The following is a 27540-nucleotide window of genomic DNA, read 5'->3' as shown; positions in this document are numbered from 1 at the left end:
ACTCACGAAATGCCGGCATCTGAGGCCCCCAAGCAACATCTTAATCAGTGCTCCAAACACCTGGCCCTCACATATATCTTGTATGCACCTCACCAATGATCCCACTCCCACCCCACCCTCCATTTTTCAAATAGCAAAACTAAGGCTTGGAGAGGCCGAGTCATTTATGCAAGGTGGAACTGAGAGTTGAACTTGGTCCTTCCCACTCCTGCATTCCAAGGTTAGCCTGGAACAGAGAGGCAGGTTTGGTAACCTCTGCTTGGCAGGGCTGGGAGAGGGGGTTGGGGACACAGGCATGGAGGGTTACCCAGAGAGCTTGTCCTATCCACTTCCAAGCTCTGCCTGGAGGCAGCCCGCAGCTGGCGTGGCACAGACCCCAGTGGGGCCTCAGGGAGTCATTAAGCACACAGTGGAAAGCCCCCAGCCGTGGAGTTCACGTGCTTCTGGGTAGTTAAGAATAGTCTAGCCCAGCAGGCTCTGGATCCTTTCATGGGCATCTTGAGAACGACTGCCTGAACATCTGGGTCTGATAAAGAGAGACCCACGTGGGCTCCCCTGCCCCCTTCCCCATCACTATTTGCGCACACACCCTTGAAGCTCTGTGCGTGTGGCTGTTCTTTTCTTTCCTTTCCTCCCAAACATATGGATTCCCAGCTCCTATTTCAAACTCAAATGCTTCTCTGCTATAAACTCCCCAAAGCTCTCAATTTCCTTTTTCCATTGCTCATTCTTTCCTAAAGTGCATGCAAAAGCTTCTCTTAGCTCTGTTCCAATTTCCTTGTTTACGAAAGAAGGGCAAGGAGAACAGTGATTTCCATTATCAAGGTGAAGCAAAGCCCGATTCCTTCCGCAGGAGAACACACCTCAATAACCTGGGAGATCAAAGCTTACCAGGTACGAGGACCAAATCACAGAAAAGCCCTGACTCCTCTAAAACGCTCATCCTGCAGGAGGCCTGACACAGTGCCATCTGCTCCCTTTATCTGGCTGAAACTTCCTCTCTGAAAATCACTAATGGAATAGAAAAAAGAAAAGTCACGGGCATGATTCCCAGAAGGTTACTGCTGAAGTGGGAGTGTGCTATCTGGGAAGAGGGAGCAGGTCCTTGCCTGCTCCTTAGCCTGTGGTCTTGTACATCTTTACGCCATGGCAACACACCCTGGAGAAGGCAGAGAGCCCAGCCCTTAGCACTGAAATACAAGACAAAGCAGCAACCATGGGGGTGGGGAGGAAGGGATGCTCAGCTCATCAGGGGCATACGAGACAAGAAAGGCTTCGCTCAGGCAGACGCCAGGGACCCTCAGGTGCCCAGCAGGCAGCAAAGGTGGTGTGTGGTGGGGAGAGTAAGATGATAAAAGGCTGTGGGGCACAGCAGTGGGGCCTGGAGACAGCACAGATCCCTCTGATTGCAGGCAACAGCTCCTCACCCGCAGCTGATGGTTGTTCTAGAAGGATGTGAGCCCTGTGTTGTCAGATCTTGTATTTTCCCAAAAGAACTGGGGATCTGGTTTTTTACAGTTTCCCAACTTGGAAATGGATTTAAATGAAAAGAAAAAAAAAAAAAGACCAACATCAGGAGTCCAAGGAAACCTGTCTGGCAGTCTGGGCGTTACCCAAGCATCCCGTTTACAAGCCTGGCCTAGGAAGTAGATCCTGTATGACGAGAAGAGCGCGCAGGGAGACGAGGCCAGTGAGAGGTCAGATGAAGCCACACTGGGACTGTTTGCTGTTCCCGGGACTCACCAAACACTTTCAGGCTTCTGTGATTTTATCACCTTGGATCTGCTGCCAGTTGGGTCCTTACCAACAACCCTCCCACTCTGCAGACGCTCCTCCTCTGCAAGCCAGTTCAGAGCTCTCTCTGGGGAGAGCGATTTGTCACTTCAGCCTCTGACCACATTTGAGTACATCTTAGAAACAACTTAAATTCACCCGCCCAGAATCAAGTGACACCTTCCTTTCTGTCACCCTTGACAGACTCATGCCCAGCACATCTGCATATTTAAAAAGCTCTTCTTTTCAAAAACAAACAAACAAACAAAAACCATATTTCATTTCAAAGACAACTCCTTTGAGAAAGAAAAGAGGGAAACTAAGGCACCAAGTTGGCGGCTATTTGCCAAAAGACACCGCTGGCAGGATTCCACCCAGCTGGCAGAACCAGGCACTAAAATATTTTTGAAAGTCTAGGGAGGGGGCTGGCACTGTGGCTTAGTGGGTAAAGCTGCCGCCTGCAGTGTATACCATATGGGTATCCCATATGGGCGCCAGTTCAAGTCCCGGCTTCTCCACTTCTGATCTAGTTCTCTGCTATGGCCTGGGAAAGCAGTAGAAGATGGCCCATGTCCTTGGGCCCCAGCAACTGTGTGGGAAGACCTGGAAGAAGCTCCTGGCTCCTGGCTTTGGATTGGCGCAGCTCCAGCTGTTGCGGCCAATTGAGGAGTGAACCAGCAGATGGAAGACCTCTCTATTGGCCTCTCCTTCTCTTTCTGTGTAACTCTGATTTTCAAATAAATAAATCTACACACACACAAAAAAAAAGTCTAGGGAGGGATGGGCATTTGGTGCAATGGTTAAGCTGCTAGTTTGGATGCTAAGATGCTAGTTTGGATGGAAGAGACTGGATTCAGGTCCTGGCTCTGCTCCTGATTCCAGCTCCCTGCAAATGCACACCCTGGGCAGGAGCAGGTGATGGCTGAGATGACTGGGTTCCTGAAATGGTGCTGGAGACCTGGATTGAGCTTCCAGTTCCAGGCTATGGCTTGGCTCAACCCTGGCCATTGTGGGTGTCTGGGGAGTGAACCAGTAGATAGAAGCTCTGTGTCTGTGTGTGTCTGTCTCTCTGTCTCTCTGACCTGTCTTTCCCTGTCTTCGCAAATAAAAAATAAAATTTTAGGCTATTTTCTGGAATGTATTAATAAAAGTAAGTAGAATTTCCTTACAATGGAATAGTGAAGAAATCTAAAGTGCAGAGAGCGAGATGAAGAAAAACCCTTGGCAAAGATGTGATCATTTAATCTCTTTTCCTGGTAATACCTTTCTGTTGCCAGTTAGGCTCTTTTGGCCTTGCAATCTCCTATGCTAAGGGAATGAGAACCAAGAGTGGGGGGAGATGCCAGGAGAAGAAAGAGCAAGGGAAAGTGTGTTACACAAATGACTACCTGGATCAGGCTGTGTGCAGGAATCCTGTGTGCTTGTGTGTGCATGTGTGCGGTGTATATTCGCATGCTTATCTTTGAATGCAGGCCATCTGGGTAGCAGGAGAAATGTTGTTGTCTTTCCTATTTCAGTAAATACAATAACCCACTAGGAGGACTTTCCTAACTCCAAGCTCCTTACTCTCGTCTCAACACACTGCTGTTACTCACTTAATCAATATATATTTATGGAGGCAGGTGTTTGCCTAGCAGTTAAGACACCTGTGTCCCACACTGGAGTACCTGAAACTGATTCTTAGCTCTGGCTCCTGACGCCAGCTTGCAGCTAATGTAGACCCTGAGAGGCAGCAGTGATGGCTCAGGTAACTGAATTCCTGCCACTCGTGTGGAACACCTGGATTGTGTTCCTGGCTCCCAGCTTCCACATTGCTCAGCCCTGGGCCACTGTGGGCATTTGAGGAGTGAACCTTGAGATAGAAGTGCTTTCTCTCAAATGAAAGTAAATTATATATATATATGTGTGTATGTATGTAAATTTACGGAGCACCTTCTTGGCATATGGTGCTGTGAAATGCACTGGGGCTACTTCGAGGAAAAAGAAAGACACAGTCTTTATCCCCTCAGTTTAAAGGGGAGGCAGACCAGAGATGGGGAGCACTTCGGTGAAGCCAGCACTCTGAGGATGCAGAAAGGGCACAAAGAAAAGGAAGCTTGACCTGCAAGGTGGAGGGGAGGAGCTGGGGAACCTATCCTGGCAGCAGCAAGTCTAAGCTGAGATCTGCAGGGTGGGCTGGAACTGGACAGGTGAGAAGCGAGGAGAATGTTTCACACAGAGGCAACAGTGTGGGCAAAGGTTGCAGGCTGGACTCCTCCTAGTACCAGAGGGTCTGCCTTCAGTGTAGGCAAGCTTCACCCTGGGAAGGCTTTTGGGTGTTGGGGGCTCAGAAGCCAAGTCTGAAACCCATGTGCTGGTGGCCCTAAGTCAAGGCTCAGAACCTTGAAAATCTTGGTTCTTATATAGTAACTGCTTAGCTAAAAGCATTGAAAATGTTCTCTTGTCCTTAGGGTACTCAGAATATAGGATGGGAAACTAAGTGTTTAGGGGACACAAACATGAAGGGTGAGGCAAAGGGCCCAGGATGAACGCATTGGGATTTTAGGGTTCAAAGAAGCTGAGGAGGCCAGTTTAAAGCAGAGAAGACTTTATTTTAGGGGGAACAGAATTGGGAGGGGGGGAGAGTGGGGGTGTTGAGCCTGCTCAGACAGAGGGCAGGGGGTTTAAAGCCAGGTTGCATTCTGTTAGAGCAGTAGGCACAGTCCCTTTTTTTTTTTTTAAGATTTATTTTTGTTTATTTTGAAAGGCAAAGTTACAGAAAGAGAGAGACAGAGACAGAGACAGAGACAGAGAGAAATGTTCTATCCACTGCTTCACTCCCTAAATGGTCCCAACATCCAGGGCTGGGCCAGGCTGAAGCAAGGAGCCCTGAGCTCCCTCTGGTCTCCCAGGTGTGTGCAGGGGCCCAAGCACTTGGACGCCATCTTCCACTGCTTTCCCAGGTGCATTAGCAGGGAGCTGGGTCAGAAGCAGAGCAACATGGCCTCAAACTGGCATCTATATAGGGGGTCAACATCGCAGGCAGACATTTAACCTATTATATCACAAAGCTGGTCCCCAAAGACCCTTCTTAAGCTGCTTGTTGGAGGAGGTGCAGAGCGCAACAGGGACCCTCATAAGATGGTCAGGTTGTGCAGAAAGGCTCCTTGGTTAAGTTCACAGTGCACTGCCTTAGCAGTCTGCGATGTCCCAGGTATGGGGCTTTCCTGGGCCATAAGCATTCTGCTATCCTTTGGGTTACCTATCTGCGCCCAGTTTCATCAGGCCTAGGGGATCTGTCATACCTCAGGGGCCTAATAGGTTCTGTCATGCCTCAGGGGCCTAATAGGCTCTCACAAGTTAGAAATTCCAATTTACGGAGAACAAACAACATTTACACATTGCTCCCCCATTCCCAAAACACACACTAAGCTGGTGAGCTTAGGCAGAGTAGGTGCTGGATTTTTGCTATGCTGGGAATTTACTCTCCAGATCTCTAAATTAATGGTATTTGGAGGTGGGGCCTTTGGAAGGTGCCCAGGGTTAGATGAGGTCATGAGGGCGGGCCCCCTTGGTGGCATCAGCAGCTTTATAAGATGAGAGACCAAGCCAGCGCCCTTGCTGTCTCTTGCTGGGTGACCTTCTGTGCCACAGGATGCATCTGGAAGTGCCTCACCCAATGCCAGCACCGTGTTCTCGACTTCCCAGTCTCTAGATCTGTGAGTCAAATGCGTGTTCTTTATAAATTATCTGCTCTTAGGTATTTTGCTCTAGAAACAGGAAATAGACTAAGATGATTAAAAAAAAAAAAAGATGTATTTATTTGAAAGGCAGAGTGACAGAGAGAGAGGGAGAGAGGGAAACGATCTTCTGTCTACTGTCTTCTGCACCAGATGCTTGCGATAGCCAGGGCTAGGCCTGGCTGCAGGCAGGAGCCAGGGTCTGACAGGAACCCAAGTGCTTGAGACAACATCTCCTGCCTCCGAGGCACAGTAGCAGGACACTGGACTGCAAGTGTAAGGTAGCCAGGACTCAAACCACACGCTCTGATATGGATGTGGGCATTCAAACAGTGACTTAACCCACTGTGCACAACATCCACTGCTAAGATAAACTTTTGTATATATTTTTACAGAGTAGAAAACCGAGGCCCAAAGAAGAAATTATCTAAGGTGATCAGTTCGTTCATCCATTCATCTACTGACTCAACAAACATGAACAGAGTACCTGCTGTAGGCAGGCCTGTGCTAGCTGTTGCAGTTACAGGCGATGAAGAGACACTCTGGGGACATGTGTTGTGGTACAGTGGGTTAAATGAGCCCCTACTTAGGTCACCAGCTCTCCCTGTCCCCAGCACCCCATACTGGAGCACTGGTTCTATTCCTAGCTGTTCTGCTTCCAACCCAGACCTGGGAAAGCAGCAGGTGACGGCACAAGTGCGTGGGTCCCTGCCACTCCAGGATGGAGTTCTGGGTTCCTGGCTTCAGTTTGGCCCAGCCCTGGCTGTTGCAGTCATTTGGGGAGTGAACCAGCAGCCGGAAGCGCTCTCTCTCTCTCTTAAAAAAAAAAAAAGGGACTCCGCCTTGCGGCGCCGGCACACCGGCTTCTAGTCCCGGTCGGGGCACCGGATTCTGTCCCGGTTGCCTCTCTTCCAGGCCAGCTCTCTGCTGTGGCCAGGGAGTGCAGTGGAGGATGGCCCAAGTGCTTGGGCCCTGCACCCCATGGGAGACCAGGATAAGTACCTGGCTCCTGCCATCGGATCAGCGCGGTGCGCCGGCTGCAGCGCGCCAGCCGCGGCGGCCATTGGAGGGTGAACCAACGGCAAAGGAAGACCTTTCTCTCTGTCTCTCTCTCTCACTGTCCACTCTGCCTGTCAAAAAAAGACATTCTTTACTCCTAGAAGCCAGAGTTCAAACCCTCTTTGCTCTTTCCAATACACCGAACTGCAGGCTTGAAATGTGTCCTGCTCCAGTGGCCTGGGTGGGTGCTTTCCTGACCCAGAGTCTAGGTCGGCACACACCTCCAGGAAAACAGCACAGTTGTTATGCAAATGAGCCTTTCAGAGGAGGTGCAGGAGGTCCCCTCTGTAAGTTCCTCCCTTATAGAAACTCTACCTACTAGAGGTTGTCCCATCCTCCACACCTTTCCCATCCCTCTTCCAACCCCACTACCAGCCTAGAGTGAGTTTTAAAACCTCACTTTGCACCAGTCTCCCCTCTCTACAAGCATCTTATGGAAGCAGGGACAGAATAAAGCAGATTGTTTTGTTTTTCAAAGGCTGAGGAGGGAGGAGACACCAGAGCCACTTTGCCTGCTGCACAACTTTGCTATGAGCCAACACTGGCCAAGGTCAAAGATGACTGGCAAAACCCAAGCAGACAGACGTCCCCACAAGATGCTTGGCTTAGCGGCTGGTGTGCATCCCCAGAGCCTGGGCCATGTTATTGCCTGGGGCGATGCAAGTCACAGAGGATGGAAGCTGATGACTGCATGTCTGGGGCAGGGTGGGAGGCCTGGCCAGGGGGAGGGGGGTGGCGAGGGAGAAAGGGAGGAGGGTGGAGACTTGGCTGGTTTTGCACAGACAAATCTCTTCATTTTTCCAGACTGGAAAAAGCTGTTTGGGCTGTGCACATTTGCAGAGAGTCACGGTATTTACTACGCTTCCTGGCTCAACAGATTTCTTTTTGTCATTCAGTCAAACGCAGCTTGTATTTTTCATAGCCAGAGCTGAACAGACTGTGGGGGCTCTTCCCCCACGTTGTGTTCAAAAACACATCATGAGTGACTCAAAAGGGCCTGCCCGCTTGGGCAGCAGGGGTGGGTGGGGTAGCATGTTGTGGAGACAAAGACCTGTGTTTACACAAACACTGTCTGCCCCTTGGAGGTGCACAGCCACACTCCTTATTTTCCCAGCACACATATTTTTGAGCAACCGTAATAACAAACTGCTGTACCAGAAACTGATTGCTACGTTTGCCTGTGCCTCTCGGTTGTCCATGTTGATGGGAAAATGGGCAAAGCGCAGGGGAGGATAATCAAAATGGGTAGTTAATGTAAAAAAAAAAAAAAAATTCCAGGGCAGACCTGGTGGCACAGTGGGTTAGGCTGCTGCTTGGGATGCCTGCATCCCATATAAGAGTGCCTGGGATCCAGTCTCACCAGCGTTTCCCATACAGCTTCCTGCTAATGCACACTCTGGGAGGCAGCAGGTATTGGTCCAAGTACTGGGGTCCTTGCCACCCACATGGGGTTGACCAAAATAGGATTTCTGGCTCCTGACTTTGTCCGTGCCTAGCCCTGAAGTAGGCAGACATACAGGCTGAAATTGTTAGATCTGTGAACTGGAAGACCATGCCTTCGCCATGCCCCTATGTGACTTCATGTCCTACCTGATGCCTTTGCCACGCCTCTGCGTGGACTCATTCCCCTACCTGGCCACACCTGGGTGCCCACCAGCCAATCAGGTTAATTAACCACTCCCCTTTGGAAGTGGGTTAAAAGCCGGACACATTGTGGCCCAGCTGGGCCTTCTTCCCTGGCCTCTTGTCAGGAGGGGGCTTGCTGTAGCCCTGTGCCTCCAGGGCGCATGGCCTTTGGGCCTTGTGCTCTAGGCTTCCTGGCCCAGATACAGGCCTAGATGCTTTTCCACGAGGCTGGTTCCTGGTGCTTGGTATGAACCCCTACTCACCTCTCTCTCTTAAATAAAGCTCTCACTCTCCTATGCATCTTGCTCACTAAATAAAAGCTTAAAATGTACCATGCTGCCTCATTTATCTGTGCTGATATTTAGAATTCTTCTCTAAATATTAGGCAAGAACCCTCTCGGGCTTATTAATTTCGGGAATTTAGTAATAAGCCCGTGGTGAAATCGTAAGGCACCCCAAATTCCGGTAGTACATGTGGCACCCTGGATAGCATTTCTAGGGAACTTTAAGGGGCCACATTTCAGTGTAAATTTTAGGGGGTCTTTTCCGATTTCAGCCCCAGTTGTTGCAGATATTTGGGGCATAAACCAGTGGATAGAAAATCTCTGTGTGTCTTTCAAATAAATAAAAGTAAATGAATAAACTTTAATAAAAAAAAAACATTCTTGCCAAAATGTGCCTCCTAGGATCTGTTGCTACCCACATAACACTCCTCTGATACCCAGTGTGTGGGTTTTCCCCCCAAGCCAACCAGTTCTGGAACACCAGCTGGTGTCCTACAATTTCATTCAATTCTGATGTTAACTTCCTGGAGGCAGCAACAGATCCCACAGGTGAAGGGGCTCAGTCCCTTCCGCAAGTTTGGCCCCCACCTCTCATGCCAGTTCTGGGCCATTAGCACTCTAATGAACTGGTTGTAAATTCAGGGGATCCCATAGCCCCCTCCTTGTGTTTTGTAATTTGTTTACAATGGTTCACAGAACTCAGGGAAACACCACTTATGTTTACTGGCTCATTACAAAGGATTCCAATCAGGAAGAGGTGGACAGAGCAAGGCACGGGGTGGGGGGGTGGGGGGCAGTTTCCATGCTCCCTTTGTGCCCACTGCCCTCCTAGCCCTTCAGTGTGTTACCAAATCTCATTGTTCAACTGTTTCTATTTTTAAGAACTCTTTTATTTATTTATAAGAAAGAGAGAGACAGCAAGGGGGCTCTCATCGGAGTGTTCACTCCCCAAATCAAATCTCCCACATAACAGACACCCAATTACCTGAGCCATCACTCCTGCCTCACAGAGGAAGCTGGAGTCAGGAGCCAAAGCTGGGACTAGAACCCAGGTACTCCAATACTGGAGGCTTTTTAAAAGAAAAATGCATTTATTTGAAAGCCAGCTTGATAGATGAGAGAGAGAGAGATCTTCCATCCGCTGGGTCATTCCCCAACTGCCACAAAGCCAGCCCCAATACTGCAGCCTTTTAACAGCTAGGCTAAAGGCTTAGCCTCCAGCATCAACCCCCACCTTCTCAGAGAGAGACCGTGGGTGGGGCTGAAAGTTAAACCCCCTAATCACTGGGTCTGCTGCAACAGAGTCTCTAACCAGCCCCATCCTGCTACACATGGGCCCCACCTTAAGCCACACTGAGGTGTGACTGAATGTTATGAATAACAAAAGATACTCCTATCAAGAAATTCCAGAACTTTTAGTAGCTCAGTGCCAGGACCTGGGGACAAAGAGCAAATATATTTCTGTGTTACACCATAGCACCGAGTCAGAGTTAGTTCCAAAATTGTTTCTGGCTAGATGTCAGATTAGAAAGTCATTTGCTGAGTCATTTTATGCTATGACACATTATTGAGTACTTACTGTGTGCACCAGGGGTGGAGGTGTCAAGATGAATACAGCTAAACATGCACTTTGCATTTTTAGTAGGAAACAGCACGTACAGCCAATGGGATTGAGGCACCCAGGATGGGCCAGGCCAGTAAGGAAAGCCTTTGGGGGTTGGGAGACTCAGGTGAGTTTTCCCAGGCTCCTTCACATCATACTCCAAGGCTCCTGTTTGTGCAGGGCAAGTCAAACAGCCACACTGGGAGTGCAGTCTTTAAATCCTGCTCAAACAACCTAGGCGTCATGCTGCCCAAGAGATGCAGAGTGGGAGCCTCATTTTCAGAGACGACATAATGACGCGCTCAGGTAGCCTCTGACCTCTCCAGGCAGGGAGAAGACAATAAACAGACACCCCCAGTGACGCAGGTGGGCATCACTGATGGCTCGTCTTGTGCTAGATAAAGAAAAGACCCTCACAGACTTCTCGAACTACTTTGGATGCAGGAGCCACAAGGAGTAAGGAGATGGAGACAGGGAAATAAACAGTTAGGGTTTTTAAAGGATCAGGGGAGTGGGGGAAACTAGGAATTCTCTAGAGTTCAAGTTGACTAATGCCAGATGTGGCTGGCTCACTGTTTTAAAAAGATGATTATGGGGGCCGGCGCTGTGGCGCAGCAGGTTAACGCCCTGGCCTGAAGCACCGGCATCCCATATGGGCACCAGTGCTCACTTCCGGCTGCTCCACTTCCGACCCAGCTCTCTGCTGTGGCCTAGGAAAGCACTGGAAGATGGTCCAAGTCCTTGGGCCCCTGAACCTGTGGGGGAGACCCAGAAGAAGCTCCTGGCTCCTGGCTTCAGATCAGCACAGCTCCAGCTGTCGCAGGCAATTGCGGAGTGAACCATCTGATGGAAGACCTCTTTCTTTCTCTCTCTCTCTCTCTGCCTCTCCTCTCTCTGTGTAACTCTGACTTTCAAGTAAATAAATCTTTAAAAAAAAATGATGATGGCCAAAGGTAATCAAAGAAAAACGAGATATGATGAAAAGGCACACAGTGTGTTAGATGGGGGATGCTACGGTTTGGAAGTGATTTGTCCCCATCTCAACTCAACTTGAAGCTTGGCCCCCAGCCAGAGCCAGGCCTAGCGGGAGGTGCTTGGGTCAAGGCCACCCTCAGGGAGGTATTAATGATGGCTTTGAAGAGTGGGCTGGGTCTCCAAGGAGTGCCTGAGTTCTCTCCAGAGCTCAGGTGGTTACAGAGGAGCAAACCCAGCCCCCAGCATTCTCTGCTCTTTCCTGGCCATGTGACTACTCCCCTGCAGGAGCACATTTCTCCTTGCTCCTCCTCTGTGTGTGTGTTGCAGCCAGAGGGCCCTCACACGACACCAAAACCGTTCTATCTGGGTCTGCCAGCCAGCAGAATCATGTGCCAAATACACTTCTTTATATACAAGGGTACTTCAAAACGTTCTTGGGAAGATGGAATTAAAAGATAGATTTATTTTGGTGCAAAAATTTCAAAATCCATGCATGGTTTTTCATAACATGCATTTTCCATGAACTTTTGAAGTATCTTCTTCATATCCAGCATTAGGTACAACAAACAAAACAGACTAAGAGTTAGGAAGAAGCTTTAGAAATAAATTGCACAGAATGAGGACTACAATAAACAATAATGCATTGTACGTTTCAAAGTTTCTGAAACAGTAGATCTGAAACATTTTCACCACAAAAAAATAATGAGTGTGTGAGATGATGGATTTGTTAATAAGCCTGACTTATTTTTTTATTTTTTAAACATTTATTTAATAAATATAAATTTCAAAAGTACAACTTTTGGATTATAGCGGGTTTTCCCCCCATAACCACCCTCCCACCCGTAAACCATCCCATCTCCTACTCCCTCTCCCATCCCATTCTTCACTAAGATTAATTTTTAATTAAGATCAACTTAGTATATATTAACATTTCAACAGTTTGCACCCACATGGACACACAAAGTATAAAGTACTGTTTAAAGACTAGTTTTACCATTAATTTGCATAGTACAACACATTAAGGACAGAGATCCTAGATGGGGAATAAGTGCATAGTGACTTCTATTGTTGATTTAGCAACTGATACTCTTACTTATAATGTCAGTAATCACCCAAGGCTCTTGTCATGAGTTGCCAAGGCTATGGAAGCCTCTTGAGTTCACAAACTCCGACCTTATTTAGACAAGGCCATAATCAAAGTGGAAGTTCTCTCCTCCCTTCAGAGAAAGGTACCTCCTTCTTTGATGGCCTGTTCTTTCCACTGGGATCTCACTCACAGAGATCTTTCATTTAGGTCATTTTTTTGTCACAGTGTCTTGAATAAGCCTGATTTAATCTTCAATGTTGTAAATATACATCAAGACATCACATTTCACTCCATAAATAGATGCAATTATTATGTGCCAATTGAAAATAAAAATCTAGAGGTCGGGGGTGTGGCACAGCAGGTTAAGTTGGTGCTTGGAAGCCAGCACCCTAAATCAGAGCACTGGTTCAAGTACCAGTTGCTCCGCTTCCAATCCAGCTCCTGTTAAGGCACCTGAGTAAGCCACAGAAGATGGCCCAAGCACGTGGGCCCCTGCCACATACATGGGAGACCAGGAGGGAGTTCTAGTCTCCTGGTTTTGGTCCTTGCAGCCATCTGGGGAGTGAATCAGCAGATGGGGGATCTCTCTCTCTCTCTCTCTGTCTCTGTTGCTCTGGCTTTCAAATAAATAACATAAATCTTTAAAAAATAACCATTTAAACAATGGATGAGAAATAAGAATAACAGTAAAATTTAATGTCATGAAAATTCAAAATTTTTATGTATCCAGGGGCTGGTGTTGTGGTGTAGCAGGTAAAGCCACCGCCTGCATTGCTGGCATCCCATATGGGTGCCAGTTAGAGTCCTAGTTGTTCTACTTTTGATCCAGCTCTCTGCTAACGTGTAGGGAAACCAGTGGAGGATGGCTCAAAGGCTTGGGCCCCTGTACCCATATCAGAAAGCAACAAGCCCCTGGCTCCTGGCTTTGACCTGGCCTAGCCCCAGCTGTTGCAGCCATCTGGGGAGTGAACCAGCAAATGGGAGATCTCTCTCTGTCTCTCTGTAACTTTGCCTTTGTAATAAATAAAATGATTCTTAAAAAAATTGTGCATCCAGGGCCGGCGCCGCGGCTCACTAGGCTAATCCTCCACCTAGCAGCGCCGGCACACCGGGTTCTAGTCCCAGTCGGGGCGCCGGATTCTGTCCCGGTTGCCCCTCTTCCAGGCCAGCTCTCTGCTGTGGCCAGGGAGTGCAGTGGAGGATGGCCCAAGTTCTTGAGGCCTGCACCCCATGGGAGACCAGGATAAGTACCTGGCTCCTGCCTTCGGATCAGCGCGGTGCGCCAGCTGCAGCGGCCATTGGAGGGTGAACCAACGGCAAAAAGGAAGACCTTTCTCTCTGTCTCTCTCACTGTCCACTCTGCCTGTAAAAAAAAAAAAAAAAAAAAAAATTGTGCATCCAAAGACAATATCAACAGAATGAAAAGAGAGCCCAGGAGATGGGAGAAAATGCATGCAGATCATTTATCTGATAAAGAATTAATGTCCAGAAGACACAGAGAATACCTACAACTCAACAGCAGAAAGCAACCTGATTCAAAATAGACAAAGAACTTGACTAGGTATGTTTCTAAAGAAGAATGCAAATGGGCAACAAGCCCATAAGAAGGTGTTTGGTGCTGCTAATCATTAGGGAAATATTACCCACAACTATAATGAGAAAGACAGGCACTGGGTGCACCTGGCTGAGCTGCATCCCATATCAGAGCGCTGGTTCCAGTCCCTGCTACTCTGTTCTGGTGGTTCTGCTTCCAATCCAGCTTCCTGTTAGTGTGTCTTTAAAAGTGTCAGATGATGGCTCAAGTACTTGAGTCCCTACCACCCACATATGAGATGTTCCAGGTGCCCCGGCTTCAGCATGACCCAACCATGGTTGATGGGAGCATTTCAGGAGTGAACCAGTGGACAGAATCTCTTTCGCTTTCCCTCTCATTCTGCTTTTCAAGTAGATGAAAATAAGTAAACATTAAAAAAGGTAAAATCACTCACTACTAAAAAAAGAAAAACAAGCCGGCGCCGTGGCTCAATAGGCTAATCCTCCACCTTGCGGCGCCGGCACACCGGGTTCTAGTCCCGGTTGGGGCACCGGATTCTGTCCCGGTTGCCCCTCTTCCAGGCCAGCTCTCTGCTATGGCCAGGGAGTGCAGTGGAGGATGGCCCAGGTGCTTGGGCCCTGCACCCCATGGGAGACCAGGAAAAGCACCTGGATCCTGGCTCCTGCCATCGGATCAGCGCGGTGCGCCGGCTGCAGCGGCGGCCATTGGAGGGTGATCCAACGGCAAAGGAAGACCTTTCTCTCTCTGTCTCTCTCTCTCACTCTCCACTCTGCCTGTAAAAAAAAATAAAATAAAATAAAATAAAAAAAAAAAAGAAAAACTATAATGAGATATCACCTCATATCTATAATGAAAGCTACTCTTAAAAAGAAATGGAGGGAGGGACTGGTACTGTGGCTTAGCAGGTAAAACCACCACCTGCACTGCCGGCATCCCATATGGGCGCCGGTTCGAGTCCCAGCTGCTGCATTTCTGATCAGCTCTCTGTAGAAGAAGGAGAAGCAATAGAAGGTGGCCCAAGTCCTTAGGCCCCTGCACCCAAGTGAGAGACTTGGAAGAAGCTCCTGGCTCCTGGATTTGGCTCAGTGCAGCTCCAGCCATTCGGCCATTTGGGGAGTGAACCAGCGGGTCACGATCTCTCTCTGCCTCTGCCTCTGCCTCTGCCTCTCTATAACTCTGCCCCTTTTCAGTAATAGTGCTGATGAGAATATAAAAAGGTACATTTGCTGGGAAAAAGATAAAAGTAAAAATACAGGGTATGAAGAGCAGGGCAATGTTGTAGCGTAGCAGGTAAAGCCACTGCCTGCAATGCTGGCATCTCATATGGACACCAGTTGGTATCCTGGATGCTCCATTTCTGATCCTGCTAATGGCCTAGGAAAAACAGTGGAAGATGGCCTGAGTATTTAGGTCCCACCACCCACATGGGAGACCTAGAAGAAGCTTTTGGTTCCTGGCATGGGCTTGCCTAGTGCTGGACTGCAGCCATCTGGGGAGTGAACCAGCAGATGGAAGATTCTCTCTCTTTCTCTCTCTCTGTAGCTCTGCCTTTCAAAATGATTTAAAAAAAAAAAATAGAATTGGCCGGCACCGCGGCTCAATAGGCTAATCCTCCGCCTGCAGTGCCGGCACACCGGGTTCTAGTCCCGGTCGGGGCGCCGGATTCTGTCCCGGTTGCCCTTCTTCCAGGCCAGCTCTCTGCTATGGCCCGGGAGTGCAGTGGAGGATGGCCCAAGTCCTTGGGCCCTGCACCCGCCTGGGAGACCAGGAGAAGCACCTGGCTCCTGCCTTCGGATCAGTGTGGTGCGCCGGCCACAGCGTGCCAGCCGCGGCGGCCATTGGAGGGTGAACCAATGGCAAAGAAAGACCTTTCTCTCTGTCTCTCTCTCTCTCTCACTGTCCACTCTGCCTGTCAAAAAATAAAAAAAATAGAATTGCCAGGGCCAGCATTGTGGTGTGGCAGGTTAAGCCCCTGCTTGCTATGCTGGCATCCTATATGGGTGCCAGTTCTAGTCCAGCCTTCCCCACTTCTGATCCAGCTCCCTGCTAATGCTCCTGGGAAAGCTACAGAATGCTACAGGATGCCTGGGTCCCTGCATCCACATGGGAGACCCAGATGGAGTTCCAGGCTCCTTGTTTCACCTGGCCCAACTTTGCTATTACAGCCATTTGGGGAGTGATGGAAGGGAATGGAAGATCACTCTGTCTCTCCCTCTCCCTAATTTTGCTTTTCAAATAGAAATAAATATCTCTTTAAAAAAAGTTGGACTTCCATGTGATCCAGCATCTCTACTTCCAAGTTATACCCAAAATAACTGAAAACAGGATATCTGAAGGATCCTTGTGCACCCATATTCATAGCAGCATTAATCACAATAGCCAAGAAGTAGAAGCAACCCAAGTGTTATCCATGGGTGAATGGCTAAGCACAGCACAGTATATCCATAGTATGGACTTTTTTGCAGTCTTAAAAAGGAGTACAATTCTGCTGTGTGCTACAACATGAAGACATTACACTACATGAAATAAGGCAAATACAAAAAGACAGATATTGTGTAAAGCTACTTACACGAGGTACTTAAAAGCAAAAAATTCCTAGAGAATAGGAATTAGAGAGAGATAATGGGACAGTGGTTACCAGTGATGGAGGGGTGGGGGAACAGAGGATTTGGGTATTTGCTCGGTACAGAGTCTCAGATCCACAATACAAGAAGGGCCCTGGTGCTGAGGCTGGAGTTGGCTGCACAACGTGAAGACTGGATCCAATACCACCGAGCTGTACCCTTAAAAATGGTTGCGATGTAAATTTCACGATATAAGTATTTTAACGTGATTAAAAAAAAAAAACAAAAACAAACAAACAAAAAAAAACAACAACAGGAGTCCTAATCTTAAAAAAAAAAAAAAAGGGACTATTATAGGCTTCTTTTCCAAAGTAGAAGTGCATGGCTGGAAAAATGTTTTAGTTGCTATGGAAACAAAGAGTTGGCTGGGGCCTGCAGGAACAGCAGCTGGAGTGGAGCAAGTGGCCAGGAAGCTGGCCCTGGGACAGAGGGGGCCTCCAGCTGGGGACAGGACGACAGCAGGCTCCAGCAGGGAGCAGAAGGAGGTAGAAAGAAGAGTGAAGAGGCAGCAGACTCATAGAATGGCAGCACTCCTGCCTCAGAATCAACCCTTGGGACATTCGGATCTGGCTAAAAGGTCCATGAGAGTCTCACAGGCATGGAAAGCCATGACACAGTGGCAAAAAAACAATCTAAATGAAAGATCCTGCTGAGCAAGACCCCAGCAGAAGGAACAGGCCATCAAGGAGAGAGGCGCCTTTCTCTGAAGGGAGGAAGGAACCTCCACTGTGATACGGCCTTGACTAAACAAGTTCAGAGTCGGTGAACTCAAGGGGCTTCCGTAGCCTAGACATCTCATAGCAAGAGTCTCGGGTGATTGCTGACATCATAAATAAGAGTGCCAATTGTTAATCAACAACGGGAGTCACTGGGTACATGCTCCCCACGTAGGATCTCTGTCCTTAATGTGTTTTACTATGAAACTTAAAAACAACACTACTAGTCGAACAATACCCTATACTTTGTGCAGTTGTGTGAGAACAGCCTGTTGAAATCCTTGCTTAGTATATATTAAGTTGATCTTCAGTATATGAAGGTAATTGAAAATGAAACTCGATGAAGGGCAGGATGGGAGAGGGAGTGGGAGAGGGGAGGGCAATGGGAGGTAGGGAGGTTTGGGTGGGGGGAAGCCACAACAATACACAAGTTGCACTTTGTAAATTCACATTTATTAAATTAAAAAAAACTATATAACAAACCAAAAAAAGGAAGAAAAAAGAACTTAATACTTTACTCTTTTAGTATTTTTTATGTTCTACTTAAAACTAGTGGTTGAACTCTGTAATTAATACACAATTACTCCTAGGTGTTTAATTAATGCTATAACTAGTACTCAAATAGTATTTTACACTTTGTGTTTCTGTGTGGGTGTAAACTGTGGAAATCTTTACTTAATATACGCTAAACTGATCTTCTGTATATAAAGAGAATTGAAAATTAATCTTGATGTGAATGGAAGGGGAGAGGGAGTGGGAGAGGGGAGTGGTGTGGGTGGGAGGGAAGTTATGGGGGGGGAGCTATTGTAATCCATAAGCTGTACTTTGAAAATTTATGTTCATTAAATAAAATAAAATATTTAAAAAAAAAGAGAGAAGAGGAAAGGCCCTCCAGGCGAAGGGCTCGTGGTGGCTGGGGGAACCCTGGCACAGGGCCTGGTATGGCAGTCTGCCTGTCCCTCTTCAAACTGAAACTGACAGGCGTCAGAAACACAGCTGACAAAACCTCCACAGTGGGAGTGGGCTGTCCTCGCTCGACTGTGGCCCTGGGGGACTGCTTGGCTTCAGGTGAAACTCTCCATTGCGGCTGGCGTCTGGGGGGGGGGGGTCTTCGAGGCGCCCAAGGCCTCTGAGCACCTTGATTAGCACATGGTGGTGACAGGCCTTCGCGAGGTCCCTCAGCCAGGCCCTCCTGGGGAAGAACATGCGACCCCCTCTGTTGCCCCATATCCTTTCTTGCAATCATAGTGGGAGGAGGCAGGAAGTGTTCACATTTATGAAGGAACTCAAATGTAGGCTTGGGGATGCTATCTAACCCTATTATCATGTGTACATGCTGGCCCTAGACACACTGAAAAGATTAGACATTTTAAATCAACTGCATGGGGGCTGGCATTGTGGTGTAGTTGGTAAGGCCACCCTCTGTGACAACAGCGTCTCATATGGGCACCGGTTCAAACCCTGGCTGCTCCACTTCCGATCCAGCTCCCTGCTAATGGCCTGGGAGAGTAGTGGAAGATGGCTTAAGTCTTTGGGCCCCTGCCACCAACATGAGAGACCTGGAATACAGCTCCTGGCTCCTGGCTTCAACCTGGCCCAGCACCAGCTGTTGCAGGGGCTGATCTCTCTCTCTGTCTCCCAGTAACTGTGCCTTTCAAATAAATAAATAAACCTTTAATAAGTAAACCAGTAAATAAAAAATAAATCAACCACTGCACTGGCATCCTGTTTTGCATTTAATCATTCTTCAATCTGTCAGGGGCCTCAAAAAATGAAATTGAGCACCAAAAAGAATAAAATATTTAGGAATAAACTTAGCTTAGCCAAAGACACGAAAGTCTTGTATACTGAAAATGACAAACTGATGCAGAAAAAAGTTAAAGGCACACATATACAAGACATTCCATGTTCATGGCCTGCAAGACTCAACAATAAAATGTTAACGCTTCCCAAAGTGATTCAATGCAACCTCTAACAAATTCTACTTACTTTATAGCAGAAATGGAAACATCCATACTAAAATTCATATGAAATCTCAAGGGAATCCAACGGACAAAATAATCATGAAAAAAGAAAACTGGAGGTCTCACACTTCTCGATTTCAAAACACTGCAAAGCTATGGTAACTAAGCCAGTGCCTTAGCTGATACCATGTAAAAGATGAATTCAAAATAGATCAAAGACCTACATGTAAGAGCTAATACCACAAAACTCTGAGAAAAAAACAACAGGGAAAAATCTTTATGACATTGGATTTGGCATTGATTTCTTATAAGTGATAAAAAATGCACAGGCAACAAAGGAAACAACAGATAAAGTGAACTTCATAGAAATTAAAAATTTCGGCCGGCGCCGCGGCTCACTAGGCTAATCCTCCGCCTTGCGGCGCCAGCACACCAGGTTCTAATCCCGGTCGGGGCACCGGATTCTGTCCCGGTTGCCCCTCTTCCAGGCCAGCTCTCTGCTATGGCCCGGGAGTGCAATGGAGGATGGCCCAAGTGCTTGGGCCCTGCACCCGCCTGGGAGACCAGGATAAGCACCTGGCTCCTGCCTTCGGATCAGCGCGATACACTGGCCACAGTGCGCCTGCTGTGGCAGCCATTGGAGGGTAAACCAACGGCAAAAGGAAGACCTTTCTCTCTGTCTCTCTCTCTCACTGTCCACTCTGCCTGTCAAAAATAAAAATAAAAATAAAAAAATAAACAAAAGAAATAAAAAATTTCTAGGCATCAGAGGACATAACCCACAGATGAGAGAAAATATTTGCAATCATATATCTGATAAAGGACTAATATCCAGAATATATAAAAAGTTCCTAGAACTCAACAAGAATAACAAAACCACCCAGCCTATATTATACAATGGGCAGGGAAAGGCACATGTTGTTGTGTAGTGGATTGAGGTAAACCTTGGAAACCCACATCCCTCCCCCACTTCTGATCCAGCTCCCTGCCAATGCTCACCTTGAGGCAGCAGGTGATTGTGGGGAGCAACCCGGACTAGACTAAGTTACTGGAATTAAGACTTATTCTATGCATCTGCTTTCCCACAATATGGCGCTGAGAAGGGAAACAGCTTCTACACAGCTGCCTCCAGTTCAACCAATAAACTGTGGGACCTGCTCCTGATTGGAGGAGAGCAGCGTACTCGGCGTGTGGGTAGCAGAGTTGGGATTGGCGGAAGAGGACTATAAAGGAGGAGAGAGACGGCATGCACCAGGAACATCTAAGGGGAACATCTAAGGGGAACACCTGTGCAGCCCCCGAGAGAGCCGGCCGGCGGTGTGCCGCTCCCCTGCAGAAGTGGGGAATGTGGCCAGGGGGAACTGCCCTTCCACGGAGGTGGAAGGGACAGTAGCCAACCCGGGAAGAACCAGCAGCAAACCCGGGGAGGGCCGAGCAGACGAAAGAACAGCGCAGGGTCCTGTGTCGTTCCTCCACGAAGAGGGGGAGCGACAGGTGATGGCTCAAGTATATAGGTCACTGCCACCCACATGAGAGACCCAGATTTAGTTCCTGGTTTTTGGCTTCAGCCTGGCCCAGCTCTGGCTATTGTGGGCATGTGAAGAACGAACCAGTACATGGAATCTCTCTCTCTGTGTAATTCTGCCTTTCAAATAAAATAAATCTTAAAAAAAAAAAATGGGCAAGTTTTGTGACACAGCAGGTTAAATGCTGGTATCCCATATCAAAGTATTGGCTGAAGTCCCAGCTGCTCTGATTCTGATCCAGCTCCCTGCTAATGCGCCTGGGAAAGCAGCAGGCGATTGCCCAAGTACTTGGGTCTCTGCCATCCACATGAGAACCTAAATGGAGTTCCAGGCTCCTGGCTTTGACCAGGCTCTGTAGCCACTGCAGCCATTTGGGGAGTGAATCATCAAATGAGAGATCTCCTTCTGTTTCTCTCCATCTTGTCACCCTGCCTTTCAAATAAAACTAAACTTGCTCATTAAAAAAAAAAAAAAATGTCCACATACCACAAATAATGGCTGGAGCTGATCCCTGATTCTGGCTCTTCACTCCAGCTTCCTGCAAATGTAGACCCTGAGAGGTAGTGATGATCATTCAAGTAACTGGGTACCTATCACCCACGTGTGAAAGATTGCATTCCTGGTGCCCTATTTAGTCCTGGCCCACCTCCTGACATTGCAGTTATTTAGTGAAATGAACTAACAAATCATGGTGCTCTCTGTCTCTTTCTGTGGTTTCTCAAATTAAAAAAAAAAAAAAAAAAAAGCCACAATGAGATTCCACTGTGTATTAGGTCAGGATAGCTATTTTCTTCTCCCCTTCCTTCCTTTCTCCCTTCCAAAGATTTATTTATGTATTTATTTGAAGGAGTTACAGAGAGAGCAAGCAAGAAAATCTTCCATCTGCTGGTTCACTCCCCAAGTGGCCACCAATAGCCAGAGCTAGGAGCAGGGAATTTCTTCTGGGTCTCCTTCATGGATGCAGGGATCCAAGGACTTGAGCCATCCTCCGATGCTTTCTGTGGCACATTAGCAGGGAGCTGGATCAGAAGTGGAGCAGCCGGGACTCGAACTGGCACCCATATAGGATGCCAGTGATACAGGCTGGGACTTAACCTGCTGTGCCACAATACAGATCCTGTTTGCTTCCAGTTAACTGAGGTGCTTAGAGTACCCAAGTTCAAAGACAGAAAGTAGAGGAGTGGTTTCCAAGGACAGGAGGGCGGGGCAATAGGGATACTGCATTGTTCAGAGTCTCAGTTTGGGAAAAGGAAACATATTGTGACAATGATTGTTGGTAACAGTTGTACACAGTGTGATATACTTGCTGCCACTGAATTGTACACTTAACATATGATTACAATAGGGGTGGGCACTTAGCACAGTGGTTCAGCTGCTGCTTGGGATGCCTGCATCCCATATCAGAGTACTTGGGTTCGAGTCCCAGATATGCTGTCCATTCCAGATCCCTGCTAATGTAGACCCTGGGACACAGCAGGTGAAAGCTCAGGTACTTGGATCCCTGCCACCTATGTGGGAGACCCTGAATTGAATTCTGGGTTCCTGACTTTAGCCTGTCCCAACCCCGGTTTTTGTGGACATTTGGGGAGCTAAACAATGGATGGGAGATTTTTTTTTTCTCTCTTTCTCTCTCTCCCATCTCTCTTCCTTTTAAATATAAATAAATACACTGTAAATGGTCAAGATGGTAAATTTTATGTTATGTACACTTTCTCATTTATATACTACAGTGCAGGTGACCCAGGGTCAGTATCCGAAACTCTGAGCAGTTCTGCTCTTGCCTGGTGCCCAGGGAGGCCCTGTCAGCACCCAGGATAAATGGCCTTACTTCTGTTCCCTTTGTCTCATCAAAACTGACTACAGCTGCAAGCATACAAGATCCCAGGCATGAGCAGGTGGGAGCGGAAAATGAACAGGCACGAGGAGTGCTCAGGAGGAGGGCAGTGCACACTGCTTTGACGCAGGGTCTAGAGCCAAGAGGCCTGGAAGGCAAAAGTGGGCACACTGGCTGCTCTGGCACTGTTGAAGAGCAGAGGGGACTTTTTGGTTGGCTCTTGGGTGGTGCCACAGAGGAAGTGGCAATTAAGGTGAGCTTGACAGCACGAGGTGTGCAGATGTGTGAACGGGGAGGGGGAGGGACTTTAGGAAAGCTGGTTGTTTGGTTGCAGTGAGAGGCAGAAGGGGGGGGGACACATAATGCAGCATCAGCAGGGGAGAGGAAGTGACCAGGGAGGAGGTGCCACACAAGGCTGTTATCGAGTTACCCTGGAAGGTGAGCCTGGATCTGGAGCCAGGTCCGGAAGGAATCTGAATGCCTCCTGACAGTATAACATCTTCTATTAATAGAGGACTTACTGTGTGCATCCTACTCAGTAACCTTAAGAAACAGGTGGCAGTATGAGTATTACTTCTGTTTTTCAATGGAGGAAACTGAGGCTCAGAGGTTTGTAACTGCCTAAAGGTACACACATCAAGCAGCAAGAGGTAGACATGGGGTATGAACCCAGGCCTACAGGAGTTGTGAAGTTAAAAAAAAAAAAAGTTTATTTACTTGAGAGGTGTGCACACACACACGTAGAAAGAGAGAGAGAGTATGCACTCTTGTCTACTGGTTCACTCTCCAAATGCCTGCAATGGCTGGGGCTCAAGCAGGCCAAAGCTGGAAGCTGGAAACTCAATCCAGCCACCCCCCACCCCCCTCAGGGGGTGGCAGATTCCATTACTTGAGCCATCACCTGCTGCCTCCCAGGGTGTGCACGTGCAGGAAGCTGGAATCAAGAGCAGAGCCAGGACTTGAACCCAGGCACCCCGCTATGGAATTCGGGTGTCCTGAGCTGCATCTTAACCACTACAACAAGCACCCAGGCCTCCTACCCTATTACAACTGTGGATACATCCCCTTCCAGGGACATCTCTTCACCCACTCAGGAGGTGACAGTGGAGAGGTATTCTACAAAATAACTGACCACAACTGTTAGGATCGTCAGGAATGAGGACATTCTGAGAAAATATCATAACCAAGAGGAGCCTAAGGAGACACAACAATGAAATGCCACGTGAGACATTGGATGGGATCCTGCATAGAAAAAGGACATTAGATAAACACTAAAGACATCCAAATACACTAGGGACTTTAGAAAATAATTATATATACTAGTTGATCGTAACAAATGCACCATATCAGATAACAATATTAGTTGGTTGTAACAAATGTAGCAAAGTAATATATTACTAATCAGGGAAATAGGTGTTTGGGTACAGGAAGTCTGGATTATTATCTCAATTTTTCTGTAAATCTAAATTGTTCTAATTTACATATAAAGAGTACTAAAAACAAATAAGGGGTATATTTTTGGTACAATGGTTAAGATGCTGCTTGGGACACCTGCATCCCATACTGGAGCTGCCTGGGTTCAAGCCCCACTTTGCTTTTGATTCCCGCTTCCTCCTGATCTACACCCTGGGAAATAGGAGAGATGGCTCAAGTACTTGGGTCCCTGGATGGAGTTCTGAGCTCCTGGCTTCAGCCTGGCCTAGCCCCAGCTACTATGGGGGCCTTTGGGAAGCGAACCAGCAGACAGAAGCTCTGTATCTGTCTGTCTGGGTTCCTCTGCCTTTCAAAAAAAAAAAAATTACGATGCTGCCAATTCTACAACGAACACAACCCAACATTCCAGCACATTGCTTTTTGATTGCTAGGGACTGTTTCCTGGCTTGGAAGGATCCAGGAGGTCACCCCAACATGTGAGGAGAGCACAGATCAGTGGAACACACTCATAACATCTGTGATTACTGATCTGCAAAAGTCCTTAAGGACAAGACAGGATGTGCCTCTGGACAGAGCCGGAAAAGCAAGGTCTGGAAATCAAATCAAGACAAGGACAATAAAAAAAAAAAAAAAAAAAAAAAGAAACTGGGCAATTGCATTAACACAGCTGAAGGAATAACAGGTAGAGAGGAATGGCGACGTGGTAGCAGCTCAGGAAAAGCTGTGCATAAAGTCTCTGAGGGTCAGCCTTGTCTCCCCGTGGTCCAGAGTGCTGGGAGTTCTGGACACCCCCTTGAGCGGGACAGGCAGCTCAGTCCCTGGGACACTCTCCCGACAGGATCTTCAGGTGCTGCCGCTGACTGGCCGCATCGCCCACAAGCACTGTGAAGACCAAGGAGGTCCGCAGTGCTGCCACCCTGCACTCCTGTCTCCCTTAGAGGACACAGGTATCCTAGGCTCGCCTCGTTATTAAAATCATTCATCTTGCTCACCTTGCTTCAACTCCACAAGTACCAACCTTAGGACTAGAATCTGGCTTTCCATGTGGACTTTCCCACAGGGACAGAGCGTGCTGACAAGTTGACATAAAGGGTTCAGGCTGCTCTGTAGTCCCTTCTCCCACTGTGATTTAATGTATTTGTGGTCTGGCTTCCTCCCCAGGCAGGGTGAATGTGGCGAGTCTGTCCCTTCCAGCCTGATTAGTTCCAAGGGCACTAAAGAAGCATTACCTCTGGTCTTTGAAGAAAGAGGAGGGGCCGGCGCTGTGGAATAGCGGGTAAAGTGGTCACTTGCAATGTCAGCATCCCATATGGGTGCCAGTTTGAGTCCCGGCTGCTCCACTTCCCATCTAGCTCTCTGCTATGGCCTGGGAAAGTAGTAGAAGATGGTCTAAGTCCTTGGATCCCTGCACCTGTGTTGGAGACCGGAAGAAGCTCCTGGCTCCTGGCTTTGGGTCAGCTCTGCTCCAGCCATTGCAGCCAATTAGGGAGTGAACAAATGTATGAAGACCTTTCTCTCTCTCTGCCTCTGCCTCTCTGTAACTCTGCTTTTCAAATAAATAAATAAATAAATCTTTAAACAAAAAAAAAAAAAAAAAAAAAGGAAAGAAAGAAAGACATGGGATCAGAATGGCCAGTCTCCAGCCCCTGGGACTGACTGGTTTCTCCTTGATCAGCCAGCTTGTCTCCCTCTTTGATTTTTTTTTAAGTTTTTTTTTTTTTTTTTGTAAGATTTATTTATTTGAAAGGAAGAGTTACAGAGAGGCAGAGGCAGAGGCAGAGAGAGAGAGATAGTCTTCCATCCCCTAGTTCACTCCCCAAATGGCTACAAAAGCCAGAGCTGCACTGATCAAAAGCCAGGAACCAGGAGCTGCTTCCGAGTCTCCCACATGGGTGCAGGGGCCCAAGCATTTGGGGCATCTTCTGCTGCTTTCCCAGGCCATAGCAGAAAGGTGGTCAGAAGTGGAGCAGCCAGGACCTGAACAGGTATCCATATGGGATGCCGGCACTGCAGGAGGCGGCTTTATCTAATATGCCACAGCACCAGCCCCCCTCTTTAATTGCTTTACAGATTTATTTATTTATTTGAAAGACAATGATAGAGAAACAGATATATAGAGAAAGAAAGATCTTCCATCTATTGGTTCACTCCCAAATGGCCAAAAGGGCTGGGGCTGGGCCACACTGAAGCCAGAGCTTAGAACTTTATCCGGAACTCCTACATGGGTAGCAGGGACACAAAACACTTGGACCATCATCTTCAGCTTTTCCAAGTGCATTAGCAGGGAGCTGGATTGGCAGTGGAGCATCTGGGACTGGAACTGGAGCATCTGGGACTGGAACTGGCACTCACATTGGATGCTAGTGTCACAGCGGTGGCTTTACCCACTGTGCCACAACACCAGTCCTTCCCTTCCTTGTTTCTTTCTCTTTATTTTATTTTATTTTATTTATTTTTACTTTTTGACAGGCAGAGTTAGACAGAGAGAGAGACAGAGAGAAAGGTATTCCTTTTCCGTTGGTTCACCCCCCAAATGGCCGCCATGGCTGGTGCGCTGCGGCCGGCGCACTGCACCGATCCGAAGTCAGGAGCCAGGTGCTTCCTCCTGGTCTCCCATGCCAGTGCAGGGTCCAAGCACTTGGGCCATCCTCCACTGCCTTCCCGGGCCACAGCAGAGAGCTGGACTGGAAGAGAAGCAACGGGGACAAGAACCAGGGGTGCCGGTGCTGCAGGTGGAGGATTAGCCTAGTGAGCCGCAGTGCCAGCGGCTTGTTTCTTGAGCTATCCTTTGCCACATCAGTCACCTCAGCCACAGCCAACTACCCTAAGCCCACAGAGAACTGTGGAAGACCTGCCCCACCAAAAGCCAAAGCAACAAAACTAAACTTTGTAAGTTCTATTGAACAAAAAATATGAGGGTAGGTCTTTGGCTTAGAGGTTAAGATTGCTGTATCCCAGGCTGGTACTGAGGTATAGCAGGACAAGCTCTGGTCTCAGAAACCCATATCCCATATTGAATGCTGATTCAAGTCCCAGATTCTCCATTTTTGACTCCACTTCCTGGTGTGCCTGGGAAGGCAGCAGAGAATGACCCAAGCCCTTGGGTTCCTGAACTCAAATGGGGGGACCACAATGGAATTCCTGCCTCCCAACTGCAGCCTGGCCCAGCCCTGGCTATTGCAGGCATTTGTTGAGTAAAATAATAAATAGGAGATCTCTCTCCCTCTTCTCTCTCCTTTGTCACTCTTTCAAATAAATTAATTTTGTAAGATTTTATTTTATTATTTATTTGAGAAGCAGAGTTACAGAGAGAGGGAGAGACAGAAAGAAAGATTTTTGTCAGCTGGTTCACTCCCCAGATGGCCACAACAGCCAGAGCTGAGCTGATCTGAAGCCAGGAACCAGGAGCTTCTTCTGGGTTTCCCACGCAGTTGCAGGGGCCCAGGGACTTGGCCATCATCCACTGCTTTCCCAGGCCACAGCAGAGAGCTGGATCGGAAGAGGAGCAGCTGGGACACAAACTCGTGCCTATATGGGATCTGGTGCCACAGGCGGAGGCTTAGCCCACTACGCCAGAGTTTTAGCCCCAAATAAATTAATTTTTTAAAAGTTGGGAAAGTTTCTTTTAAAAAAACATATCCCTATTCTATCTTGGGGCACCTGAGTTCAATCCTGGCTTTAGTCTCTGATTCCAGTCAATGCAGACCCTGGGAGGCCGTGGTGATGGTTCACATCAGTAGGTTCCTGTCGCCCATATGGGA

At 47.9% G+C, this 27540-nt stretch overlaps 2 protein-coding genes across 11 annotated transcripts in view; one reads left to right on the top strand and one right to left on the bottom strand.

Moving 5' to 3' along the window:
• The window catches only part of CHD9NB (CHD9 neighbor), a 57486-nt gene that overhangs the window by 5059 nt on the left and 24887 nt on the right, over positions 1-27540 (top strand). The window contains exon 1 of one of the 2 annotated variants that reach the window (XM_089320035.1): positions 5361-5471. The exons of the other annotated variant lie outside the window; for it this stretch is intronic. The gene's annotated coding sequence lies outside the window, so the exon portion shown is untranslated. Of the gene's footprint in view, positions 1-5360; positions 5472-27540 lie in introns of those variants that run through there. 2 annotated transcript variants of the gene reach the window in all.
• Positions 1-27540, bottom strand: part of CHD9 (chromodomain helicase DNA binding protein 9) — a 281829-nt gene that overhangs the window by 241390 nt on the left and 12899 nt on the right. The gene's annotated exons all lie outside the window — the stretch shown is intronic.

Source organism: Oryctolagus cuniculus, chromosome 18, assembly GCF_051225735.1.
Source record: "Oryctolagus cuniculus isolate XC-2025 breed Fujian yellow rabbit chromosome 18, ASM5122573v1, whole genome shotgun sequence".
Lineage (NCBI taxonomy): Eukaryota > Metazoa > Chordata > Mammalia > Lagomorpha > Leporidae > Oryctolagus > Oryctolagus cuniculus.
The sequence above is the reverse complement of the archived record's forward strand: the minus strand, read 5'-3'. Positions and strand labels throughout refer to the sequence as shown.